The sequence below is a fragment of the Macaca thibetana genome, chromosome 1, assembly GCF_024542745.1.
Source record: "Macaca thibetana thibetana isolate TM-01 chromosome 1, ASM2454274v1, whole genome shotgun sequence".
NCBI classification, from domain to species: Eukaryota; Metazoa; Chordata; class Mammalia; order Primates; family Cercopithecidae; genus Macaca; species Macaca thibetana.
Window position 1 is genome coordinate 93,811,949 of NC_065578.1, and position 13,424 is coordinate 93,825,372.

At 39.5% G+C, this 13,424-nt stretch overlaps 2 protein-coding genes across 8 annotated transcripts in view; one reads left to right on the forward strand and one right to left on the reverse strand.

The window, feature by feature from the left end:
• Positions 1–13,424, reverse strand: part of LOC126947599 (protein FAM136A-like) — a 151,197-nt gene that overhangs the window by 63,998 nt on the left and 73,775 nt on the right. The gene's annotated exons all lie outside the window — the stretch shown is intronic.
• Positions 1–13,424, forward strand: part of ABCD3 (ATP binding cassette subfamily D member 3) — a 134,202-nt gene that overhangs the window by 37,621 nt on the left and 83,157 nt on the right. Inside the window, exon 1 of one of the 7 annotated variants that reach the window (XM_050778159.1) lies at positions 3,496–10,699. The exons of the other annotated variants lie outside the window; for them this stretch is intronic. The gene's annotated coding sequence lies outside the window, so the exon portion shown is untranslated. Of the gene's footprint in view, positions 1–3,495; positions 10,700–13,424 lie in introns of those variants that run through there. 7 annotated transcript variants of the gene reach the window in all.

Genomic DNA, 13,424 nt, shown 5'->3' on the forward strand with positions numbered 1-13,424 from the left:
AGTCCTCCCATCTCAGCCTCCAAAGTATAATAGCTGGGACCACAGGTGCCTGCCACCACGCCTGGCTAATTTTTTTGTATTTTTTGTAGAGACAGATTTTCACCATGTTTCCTGGGCTAGTCTGGAACTCCTGAGTTCAAGCAGTCTGCCCACCTCAGTGGTGGGCAGATTACAGGCGTGAGCCACCTTGCCCAGCTGATACTTCTTTTTCTTCAAGACTCAGTCAACACTTTGTCTTAGGTGTTTTCTATCTTTTTCTGATCTCCAAACTGATGTAAGTGTCCTCTGCTTTTATGATACTGTAGGCCATGGGTCCCTAACGCCCGGGCTGTGGACTGGTACAGGTTGGTGGCCTGTTAGGACCCAGCCACACTGCCTGTGCAAGCGAGCATTACCACCTGAGCTCCGCCTCCTGTCAGATCAGCAGCGGGGTTAGATTCTCTTAGGAGCGTGAACCTGTTTTGAACTGCACATGGTGAGGGATCTAGGTTGCACACTTCTTATGAGAATCTAATGCCTGATGATCTGAGGTGGAACAGTTTCATTCTGAAACCATCCCCCACCCCAACTCCAATTTGTGGAAAAATTGTCTTCTGCAAAACTGGTCCCTGGTGCCAAAAAGGTTGGAGACTACTGCTCTAGGAATCCCTTACTTTGGCACTTACCACTCTGTATTGTATTAGTTTGTTTTCTTGGCTTTTGCCTACATCAGATCCTAAGTTTCTTAAGGGCATGAACTGAGTCATCTTTAATTCCCTAGTTTGGCTATGTCATGGGTTAAACAGTGTTTATGGAGAGGATAAATGACATAAGATAGTTGAACTTTTAAGGGTAATTGACAGGCAGTTGGAGATGCCTAGTACCAACATGAACAGAAACATTCTTTTTTCAGAAGTAATGTGTACCTGAGCATATATAACCTGACCTGGGGAGTGGGAAATCAGTGGGCCAATTTTAGAAGACAGGGAATGCTACCTGTCTGTATAGCCACAGTATTTTATTATCTTCAAAAAGCAGAACAGAACAAAGCAGTTTCTTTCGCTGCTTATCAGTGCTTGTCAAATAAAGTTCAGATTTCTCATCTTGGATTTCAGAGCCTCCCTCAATCTGGTCTCATTTTACCTGGCTAATCTTATATGCCATTGCCTGCCAACGGGTACTCTCTGTTCCAAATAGGCCAGTTTCTACACTGTTCTTTGAACAGGCCACACTCATTTTTGGCTTTGGAGCTTTATTCATGCTGTTACTCATACCTGGAATATCTTTCTGTGATATCCCTGTTCTCCTACTCTTGTCATCCTTGAAGGCATCCATGAAGTGTTATTTAGCTACTCTAGATGATCTAAATGATGATCACCTCTTTTAAAATTTCTGAAGCATGCATTTAAATCCCTTTATTATTTTACCTATTCATTGCTTGACTGGGTATAATCTAGCTAGGTATACCAAAATCCACCTGCTTATGGGGTGATTTTCCTGCTTTTAAAAGCCCCCATCTGTAAATGGTGGGAACACAGTTTCCTCTCCTAAATATTTCTGAGGAATTTCAGGGAACTTGTGTTTCTCTTAGTGACACCTTACTTCACTTCCTTTGGAGCATTTTCTGCTCTATTTGAGAAGGTACTTATATCTTGTCTCTTGAGCCTGTCTCTTTGGTGTCTGCCTTGATTTCTCTAAAGAATCAGTCACAAAGCAGATATTTATAATAGGGCTTTATTGAAAATTTGGGAGGAGTGGTAGGGATTATATCCCAGAATAGTGAACAACTTAAATGCTTTTATTTAGAAGTTTCTTGGACATTCCCACACTGGAAATTTCTTGACTTTTTTTTGTCCTGAGTCTCAGCCCTGTGGCCTGCTGCTGGGCCTTTCTTTACCCATTGGGTGTCCTTATATCTGTAGCTTCTTACTCCCTGCACTACCTTACTGCTAACTCCTCTACAACTTTCCTGCAAACTTCAAAATTCAGCTTTCCTTCCCTAAATCTGCCCCCATTCCAATCAAGCTCTAGAAGGGGCTGGCTTCACTTTTCTCAGTTTCACAGGCGCACTGGGTGTTTTGCACAGTACAAGCATGAGTCATGTGAGGGGTTAGGGCTGCTTGAGACCCTTACAGTGACCCATGAGTAGATGTTATATGGGCTGGCCCGGTTTGGATCCTCAAAATAGAAAAGAGATGCTTAAGCAACCTTGGATGGAAACAAAAAGCACTGAAGAATTTGCCAGCCAAAGTAGCTGTGTACTGAACCCAACTGAGGCAGATCAGGCCCAGAGCAATGTTCTGAGGACTGTGGAGCTATCTGTGGTCTGCTAGGGGGAACTGAGTACAGGTTGTTTAATTAATTGTGTGTACCTGTTATTGGCACATTGGCATCCTTGGGTAGGCATTCTATTTCAAGGCTTTTGTACTTGCTGTTTCCCCTGCCTGAAGTGCTCTTTCCTCAGATACTTACATTGCTTACTCTCTGTGCTCTTTCAGTCTTTTCTCAGACATCTTTTTAGTGAGACCTTCTATTGCCATTCAATTTATTTTTATTTATTTATTTATTTAGAGACGGGGTCTCACTCCGTCACCCATGCTGGAGTGCAATGGCACGATCTTGGCTCATTGCAGCCTTTGCCTCCTAGGCTCAAACAGTCCTCCTACCTCAGCCTCCCAAGTAGCTAGGACTACAGCCCCACGCCACCACACCTGGCTAATATTATTTTTTGTAGAGACAAGGTCACATTTTGTTGCCCAGGCTGGTCTAGAATTCCTGGGCTCAAGTGATTCTCCCACCTCAGCCTCCTAAAGTGCTGGGCTTACAGGCAGGAGCCACTGTGCCTGGCCCCTGCCACTCAATTTAAAATAACATCCTGTCTACCTTCCTGGCTTTACTTTTCTCCTTAGTACTTATCACTATAAAATATGCTATATATTTTACATATTTATCTTGTCTTTTGTATATGTTTGCAGTATATACATACTGCTAGCATGTAAGTTCCACAAGGGCAAGAATTTTTGTCTGTTTTGTTCACAGTTATAGCCCCAGTGACTAGAACCGTGACTGACATATATAGTAGACACTCATACTTGTTTGACTGTACAACAACAAATGAGATGCTCATTTCTTGGGGGCTGTGGTTACTATCGTTTTAAATAACAAATTCTTTTTGCTACAAATGTAAATGTTATCTTTAGTGTATTTATGAGCTCTTTAGGAGCTGGACCACTTATACCCCCTATATGTACAGGTAAAGCAAGTCTCAGAAACTTAAAAAAATGCTATCATTATCATCACCTGCTTTTGACAGTTAATAGAGTGTAAACATTAAAGACAATTTAAGAAAATTAAAAATCATTCATAATGTTATAACCATAATACACATAATTGTTTTATTTTTATTTCCTTTTATTCTGTATGTGCATTTTTTACATAGTTATAATGTACATGTTTTGCTATTTTCATTTAAAGCATACCTCTTTCCTATATTTCCCTATACATGACCTTCATAACTATACTTTTAAAGAAATATATAAATATTCCTCTGTGTGGCTATATCTTAGTGTATTTTACTGTTAGCTCTTGAGCATCTAGACTGCCTCTGGAATTTTTATGGATTATACTGTGTATTTTTGCAAGTGAACATATTCATCTCTGCCGAATAACTTCCTGGGAATAAGTTGCCAGAAATAGGATTAATGAATGGAGGCTTATGAATTTCCTTAGTGTTTGTGGAAACCATGGGTATTCTTAAACTACACAGGTTGATGTATTACTTTTCATGAGTTGTGCCAATTTGCAATACTATGAATGAATGCTAACTTAATTACCTACTCATGATTAGGGGATATTTAAATTTTTTTCTACTTTACAGATGCAAAATAGTCTTGAAAGATTATTTTAATTTGCATGTATTTTATAATTTGCAAAAATGAACATTTTTATATGCAGCAACTTGATGTTTATTATGGAGGCAGTTTGGCATAGTGTTAAAGAATAGTCTTTAGAGTCAGATACGGGTTCAATTTTTCAGTTAGCCATTTGCCAGATCTGTGACCTTGGTCAATTTACTTAACCTTTCTGAACCTCAGTAGAACAGAGATAGTAGTATTTACTCACTCACTCAGCAGTTAAGTGAGGATTAATGGAGAAAATATCTTACCCAGTGTTCAGTAAATAAAAGGTAGCTCTCATTCCTATGCTTGCTAAGAGAAAACTAAAAGGACAACAAAACATACCATTGTTAGCTTCTTAAAACCTCCCGAGCCTTCCTAATTTCCTCAGATATACCCATGACAATCTCCCGAAAGAAGCCTTTTTCAATTGATAGAATCATTTACTTTCAGAGTTGGAAAGTATCTCAAGTTAGTTTTATGTGACATGGTTTTTAGGTTTCTCTATTTTTTCAGTTACTGCTTCCTGAATATGACAGTCTTTATTTCTCCACCTTTTAAAGAGGCAGTGCTAAATGGAATCCAGCATTCAAAGTGTCTTCTCACTGACACACTAGAAAAGAACTGTGACCTGCCTTGTCCTAAGCTTTCATTAAAGATCCTAAGATGTTAAGCTTTCATTAAAATAGCATGAAGTTACGTTCATTTTTATGACTCAGATATTTTTCACTTGTATTTAGCTTACACAATGTTTCTTTCCCCCTCCTCATCTTGATGTGTTTGATTTTTTTTTTTGAGATGGAGTCCCTCTCTGTCACCCAGGCTGGAGTGCAGTGGTGCAAATTTGGCTTACTGCAACCTCTGACTCCCGGGTTCAAGTGATTCTCTTGCCTCAGCCTCCCGAGTAGCTGGGATTACAGGCAACTGCTACCACACCCAGCTAATTTTATTGTATTTTTAGTAGAAATGGGGTTTTACCATGTTGGCTGGTCTTGAACTCCTGACCTCAGGTGATCTGCCCGCCTTGACCTCCCAAAGTGCTGGGATTACAGGTGTGAGCCACCGCGGCCAGCCTGATTTTTTTTTTTTTTAAACCTGGGTGCAGGTCTTTATACTTATTTTTGGTTGGACACATTACTTCTTCCCTCTGAAACTTTTTGATCAGCACAATTAATTACTATTCCTGCTGTATGTTTTCCTAAGAAACTTAAAAAACTGATTGGGCAGGACTGAGTATAGAACAGTATGTTTACACCACTATAATCTTTCTATTAATTAATACCCTTTGGTTATTGTATTGGCTCTCATCTTTAACTTACCAGCACCTTTTCACACATTTCCTTCTGATAGTAGACCTGGCTTTCTGACAATATCCATAACCTGATCCATACTGGGCCAGAATCCTCTTTTGGGATATTTCTGCTGGAGCTGGTGTGGGGAAGGGGCTTTCTTTCCTGGTCATAGAGGTGTGAAGATAGACGTTAGAACTGTATGTGGCCTTGGTCTCTTACATGGAAAGGGCAGAAACTCTGATTTTGTTTATCATCAAATGCCTTGTAGCATAGTGAACAAAATTTACAAAAAGTTCATGATCCCTTTCAAAGAAAAGAATGACCTTAGTCTGACATAATTTTTTGGTGAATTCATATTTGCTCCTAAAATTTACCACTTCTTTCTAAGTACCCATGCCATACTGCCCATTTAGATAAGTAAGTTGTCATTTTTTTCCCAGGATCAGCATCACACTCATCCATGACCTGATGAATATCATCACCTTCTAATCTGTTTCAATGTAATATGAACTTGAATTATGAAGGAAAAAGATAGGATCTTCCTGCATTTTCTTTGGAATTATATATGCTAAATGAAATACAATTTTATGGGAAATGGTATTTCACTGTGTTGACCAGGCTAGTCTCAAGTTTCTAGCCTCCAAGCGATCTGCCGCCTTGTTCTCTCAAAAGTTTCAGGATTACAGGCATGAGCCACTGTGCTTGGCCCTGTTATTTCTTTTCGAAAGATTTTTATGTAACTGTTGTTTGAAATGGCATTTGTATTATTTCTACATAAAATTAGGCATCAGGCCCTTGCTTAAAACATGGCTTTCATCATATTCTTTTTAAGGGTAAGTCACTTTTGTTTTAGGCATCTCTGTCAAGAATATAGCCTTCTATAAACTTAAGAATAAAATTCTTTGGATAACTGCTATTTATGTGATGCAATGGGAACTATTATAAATATTAAGATGGTTTGAAGCCTTCTTAGGTAAAATAGAAGGAGTATGCTGAAAGGTGTTTTGTTTATTTTTTGTGTTTTTTTTTTTTTTGCCACAAGATTGAGAAATGGAAAAGTGTTTTCGTTTTTAAACACACCTTTCTTATCGGTTTGCTAGATTAGCAGGCCTGAGTGAATGCAGTTAAGTTAATAAAGTATAAAATTGAAAATAAAGCTCATCAAAGCATAGTCAGCTAGTTTGATATTTGTAAATAGATGTAGCCATCTCACCACTATAATGGTACTATTATGACATAAAAGTGGATTGTATGATTTACTCTATGCAGAAATTATTTTGACTTTAATACTTTATTAATACATCTATTGGCATTAAAAAGCACTATGTAGAATGAGGCAACTGCTCTAGGTAAATAATAATGTAGTCAGCATGTTATGTTGATATCATATATGTGATATATATATGTAATGTATCATTGCATGTCACTATTTTAAAAATATTTATACAGTTTCTTAAATGTATGAAGTAAGCAACATGAGACGTAGTATGATATGGTCCCTTGTGGAAGGGACTGGTGGGAGGTAACTGAATCATGGGGGCAGGTCTTTCCCATGCTGTTCTCGTGATAGTGAATCAGTCTTATGAGAGCTAATGGTTTTATAAAGAGGAGTTCTCCTGTACAAGCTCTTTTTGCCTGCCGCCATCCACATAAGATGTGACTTGCTTCTCTTTGCCTTTCACCAGCATTGTGAGACCTCCCCAGCCACATGGAACTGTGAGTCCAGTTAAACCTCTTTCTTTTGTAAATTGCCCAGTCTTGGGTATGTCTTTATCAGCAGCATGAAAACAGACTAATATGGAAAATTGGTACAAGTAGAGTGGGGCGTTGCTGAAAAGATGCCTGAAAATGTGGAAGCGACTTTGGAACTGGGTAATAGGCAGAGGTTGGAACAGTTTGGAGGGCTCAGAAGACAGGAAAATATGGGAAAATTTGGAACTCCCTAGAGACTTGCTGAATGGCTTTGACAAAAATGCTGATAGTGATATGAACAATAAGGTCCAGGCTGAGGTAATCTCAGATGGAGATGAGAAACTTGTTGGGAACTGGAGCAAAGGTGACTCTTGTTATGTTTTAGCAAAGAGACTGTCAGCATTTTGCCCCTGTCTTAGAGATTTGTGGAATTTGAACTTGAGAGAGATGATTTAGGGTGTCTGGCGGAAGAAATTTCTAAGCAGCAAAGCATTCAAGAGGTGGCTTGGGTGCTGTTAAAGGCATTCAGTTTTATAAGGGAAGCAGAGCATGTAAGTTCAGAAAATTTGCAGCCTGACAATAGGATAGAAAAGAATAACCCATTTTCTGAGAGGAAATTCAAGCCAGCTGCAGAAATTTGCATAAGTAATGAGGAGCCAAATGTTAATCACCAAGACAATGGGGAAAATGTCTCCAGGGCATGTCAGAGAACCTTTGTGGCAGCCCCTCCCATCACAGACCTGGATGTTTAGGAGGAAAAATTGGTTTCGTGGGCTGGTCCCAGGGTCCCTCTGCTGTGTGCAGTCTAGGGACTTGGTCCCCTGCATCCCAGCTCCTCCAGCTGTGACTAAAAGGGGCCAAGGTACAGCTCAGGCCATGGCTTCAGAGGGTGTAAGCCCCAAGCCTTGGCAGCTTCCACGTGGTGTTGAGCCTGCAAGTGCACAGAAGTCAAGAATTGGGTTTGGGAACCTCTGCCTAGATTTCAGAGGATGTGTGAAAATGGCTGGATGCCCATGCAGAAGTTTGCTGCAGGGGTGGGGCCCGCATGGAGAACCTCTGCTGGGGCAGTGTGGAAGGGAAAGTGAGGTTGGAGCCCCCACACAGAATCCCTGCTGGGGCACCACCTAGTGGAGCCATGAGAAGAGGGCCTCTGTCTTCCAGACTCCAAAAGGGTAGCTCCACCAGCGGCTTGCACTGTGCCTGGGAAAACTAAACATTCAACGCCAACCTGTGAAAGCAGCCAGGAGGGAGGCTGTACCCAGCAAAGCCATAGGGGCAGAGCTGTCCAAGACTATGGGAACCTAGCTCTTGCATCAGTGTGACCTGTATGTGAGACATGGAGTCAAAGGAGATCATTTTAGTACTTTAAGATTTGACGGCCCTGCCAGATTCTGAACTTATAGCCCCTTTGTTTTGGCCAATTTCTTCCATTTGGAATGGCTGTATTTACCCAATGCCTGTACCCCCATTATATGTAGGAAGCAACTAACTTGCTTTTGATTTTGCAGGCTAATGGGCAGGTCTCGGATGAGACTTTGGACTGTGGACTTTTGAGTTAATGCTGAAATGAATTAAGACTTTGGGGGACTGTTGGGAAGGCATGATTGGTTTTGAAATGTGAGGACATGAGACTTGGGAGGGGCCAGGTTGGAATGATATGGTTTGGCTGTGTCCCCACCTAAATCTCATCTTGAATTCCCAGTGTTGTAGGAGGGGTAGGTGGGAGGTATTTGAATCATGGGGGCAGGTCTTTCCTGTGCTATTCTAGTGATAGTGAATAAGTTCCGTGCGACCTGATGGTTTTATAAAGAGGAGTTCCCCTGCGCAAGCTCTTTTTGTCTGCCACCATCCACATAAAGTATGACTTGCCTTGCCTTCTGCTGTGATTGTGAAGCCTCCCCAGCCACGTGGAACTGTGAGTCTAATTAAACCTCTTTTTTAAATTGCCCAGGCTCGGGTATGTCTTTATCAGCAGGGTGAAAACAGACTAACACATAGTGTCTCAGAGGATAAGAACAACAATTCTGTAAATGTTTGTTAATAGTGGGTAGGCCTACACCTAAAAAGCTGTTTTAAAATTAAATGCAACTTTAATTTTAAAAATTAAACATTTTTTGCATTATCAAAGTTAAATATACACTATGGAAATTTGAATAACTAGAAGAAGGCAGGGAGAAAACACTTTTTCTAGTGTTTATCATTAGTGTCATATTTTATTGAATCTAAGATGCACTTTTTTTACATTTTAGCATCTCTTTTCACATTTTAACTTCTCTGAAATTTGAATGTGTATTTCCTTTTTACTGTGCATACTTTTATCTTGCCTATAAAAATACTGCATATCAGGTTGCATGAAACTCAAACTTCTGACTAAAAATTCATTGTTGTTGCCATTCTTCAGTTTATCTTGGAGGTGTGGCTAAGAAAAATGCAAAAAAGAAGAATTTGAGATAAAATCAGATTTTTTTCCTCTTTCCAGAATGAGGGCTGGAGAAAGTAGCTTGGCCTGAGATAGGCAGGTGGAAATCAATGAACTACTCAAAAAAAGAACAACCCAAAGATCATGCCACCAAGTCAAAGTCAAGTGCTTGCTATGTACCAGATGCTGGGTTTTCAGATGTTAAGCTAAAAAGTAAATTAGACAAGAGTTTTGCTGTTGAGAAACTCGTAGACTATTGAAAGAGAGAATGTCGTATCTTAACATTTTACACCAAATTTCTAGTTCATCCCTGGTAATATTTTATTTAAAATATGGTTTGTTGTTGCTTTTTGAGACAGGCTCGCTCTGTGGCCCATGGTGGAGTACATGGTGCCATCATGCCTCACTGCAGCCTTGACCTCCTGGGCTCAAGTGATCCTCCCACCTCAGCCTCCTGAGTAGCTGGAACTATAGGTGTGCGCCACCGTGCCTGGCTAATATTTTAATTTTTTATAGAGATAGGATCCCAAAGTGTTAGGAAGTTATAGGCGCGAACCACCATGCCTGGACTAAAATATAGTTCTTTATTTACCTATGAATACAGTTATGTTGCATCAGGAAATTAGATTTAAGGTATTATCAACTGCAGGACTCATGTGACTTTTCCCCCCCATCAACAATGCCCAAGATACGTTGTTTAGTAAAGAAGTGGGGTGGAGGAAGCAAGCATAGGACAGAATAAATGAGGTGATCCATTTCTTCAGTATCATATAATTTCTAATTTAACTGTTGCTGGATGAATACATTTCTGTATGTATTTTATGACTGGTTCAAGAAAATATCTATTCTCTCTTCCCCCACTAGAGGAAACACGAATGAGGAAATAATACCATTTATCCAGTATATTCTGTTGAGTGCTCTATGTCAGTAGGCTAGGCTTTGAGATACCAAATTAAATAAACGTTATTTCTAACTCCAGTCTTGTGGCACTATTACTACAAATGCATAGAAAATTTGTACAACTATGACTAGACCTGTGGTAGGAATACAGTTTCATTCTTCTGGTTGTTACCTGGGAGGGTTTCACATTTGAGCCTGATCTTAAGAAATATATAGTGTTTTGCTAAGGGATCAAAGGCATTCCAGGTAGGGAAAACAGCTTGCACAAAGACATGGAGTTAATGGAATTACATTTGAGAAGGAACTGCAAGGACACGAAGCTGGAGATATTACTATAAATAAAGTATTTATTGAACACTTACCATATTTTAGACATTGTTCTAAGTGTTTTACATTTATTCCTAACAACAATCTTTTGAAATAATTCTTTCTATTGTCTTCATTTTACAGGTGAGGAATCAGAAAAGTAAAAATGGTATCTACTTATGAGAGGCCTTAAGTTCGAATTAACCATGTGGAAGGTAAAAGGCAGAATAAAACATTTAAATCAAAGTCTTTCAAATGAATTTAGATTCAAAGAACTCAAGAATCATTCAGGAGTTAAGAAAGGTTTTATATTAAATTACAAAGTGAAGTTCATTATTAAAATTCTGTTTACTATATTAAGTCATGCATTGCTTAACAATGGAGATATGTTCTGAGAAATGCATTGTTAGGCAATTTTTTTTTCTTTTTTTTTTTTTCTAGACAGAGTTTCACTCTTGTTGGCCAGCCTGGAATGCAGTGGTGCAATCTCAGCTCACTGCATCCTCCACCTCGCGGGTTCAAGCGATTCTCCTGCCTCAGCCTCCCGAGTAGCTGGGATTATAGGCATGCGCCACCATGCCTGGCTAATTTTGTATTTTTAGTAGAGACAGGATTTCTCCATTTTGGTCAGGTGGGTCTCAAATTCCTGACCTCAGGTGATCCACCTGCCTTGGCCTCCCAAAATGCTGGGATTACAGGCGTGAGCCACCACGCCCAGCCCAGTTAGGCAATTTTATTGTTGTATGAATATCACAGAGTGCACTTAATACAAACCTAGATGCTATATACACACCCAAGCTGTATGGTATATGGTACAGCGTATTGCTCCTAGGCTACAAACCTGTACAGCATGTTACTGTATTGAATACTATAGGCAGTTGTAACACAATGGTCTTTTTTTTTTTTTTTTTTTTTCTAAACATGTCTTTTTTTTAGACAGGGTCTGGCTGTGTTGCCTAGGCTTTAGTGCAATGGCACAGTCTTGGCTCACTGCAGCCTCCGCCTGCCAGGCGCAAGTGTTTCTCCTGCCTGAGCCTCCCCTGTAGCTGGGACTACAGGCGTGGGCCACCACATCCTGATAATTTTTTTTTTTTTCTAGTTGAAAATGGGGTTTTGCAATGTTGGCCAGGCTGGCCTCAAACTCCTGGCCTCAAATGATCCACCCACTTTGGCCTCCCAAAGTGCTGGGATTACGGGTATGAGCCACTACTCCCAGCCTTTAAACGTGTCTTAACATAGAAAAGGTACAGTAAAAATATGGTATAAAAGATCAAAAACAGTATACCTGTATAAGGTGTACTTACCATGAATGGAGCTTGCAGGACTGGAAGTTGCTCTGGGTGAATCATTGAGTGAGTTATGAGTGAATGTGAAGGCCTAGTGTATTATTGCACACGACTGTAGACTTTGTAAACACTGTACACTTAGGCTACATGCAATTTATTTTAAAAAATCTTAATTAAAAAAAAATCACTGTCTCCCCCTTCCACATATTGTCCCACTGGAAGGTCTTCAGGGACAATAAAATGTGTGGCGCTGTCATTCATATGATAGCAGTACCTTCTTCTGGAATATCTTTTGAAGGATCTACTTGAGGCTGTTTTACAGTTAACTTTTTTTTTTTACTTAAGTAGGAGTACACTCTAACGATAAAAGTATAGTATAGTAAATACATAAACTAGTAACATAGTCATTTATTATTATTATGAAGCATTATGTACTGTACCTAATTGTTTTATGTGACTGGCAGTGCAGCAGTAGTTTCATCACCACATATATGTGAGTAATGTGTTGTACTGTGGTATGATGTCAGTTATGGTGTCACTAGGTGATAGGAATTTTTCAGCTCCATATAACAAAAGTAATTGCTATCCTGACTTCTGTATAATCACATCTTTGTGTTTCCTATAATTTCATCACCCAAATGTGCATTCCTGAAAACTACAATTTAGTTGTGTTTGTGTTTTTTTTTAATCTAAGTCTCTTAACCTACATATCCCCCTGCCACCTTCCTTTTCCCTTTCTTTCTTACAGTTTATTCCCTGAAGCAGCCAGTTATTTTGACCTGTACAGATTCCGTAGTCTGGATTATGCTGATTGCATAATTTTTCTTCATCCTTTGTATTTCCCGTAAATTGGTAGTTGAATCTAAAACCTTGATCAAATTTAGGTTTTGCTTTGTGTTTTTGTTTTTTTTCCACCTCCTAGGAGTTAGTGTGGTATATTCACCATCAGGAGATATATAACGCCAGGCATGATGGCTCTTACCTGTAATCCCAGCACTTCGGGAGGCCAAGGCAGGAGGATAACTTGAGCCCAGGAGTTTGAGACCAGTCTGGGCAACATAGCAAGACCCTGTCTCTATAAAAAGTAAAAAAAATTAGGCAGGTGTGGTGGCACATGCCTGCAGTTCCAGCGACTAAGGTGGGATTGAGGCTGCAGTGAACCGCGATGGCACCATGCACTCTAGTCTGGGCAATAGAACAAGATCCTGTCTTGAAAAAAAGAGAGTTATAGTGTCTAATTTTCTCTCTTTTTGTGATTTTTAGCAGCCACTGATGCTCGACACCTAGATCAGTGAATTTATTAAAGCTTGCAATATGGTGATATGTGAATTCTGTTATTTCTTCACTTATAAGGTAGAATGCTTCCACAGAAAGAAACCTTTTCTTTTCTGCTATCTGGTTAGTAGTTGTACCTAGTGGTGCAGTTCAATTAGGAAAAGTTGGATATTAGCTTCTTTATTTACCAATTTTCAAAATAATATGTTAATTTCTTGTTATTTTCTGAAAGTGACCAGTGAATTCTTCTTGTCATTATGAACCTTTTGATTTAATTATTTGTGCTTTCATTACAGCTGTTGTCCTTATTTTTGCTCAATTGTCCCATCTTGGACCAATGGGAGCCTCTTTAAGCTGGCTCCTTAGTGCTTTTGACATG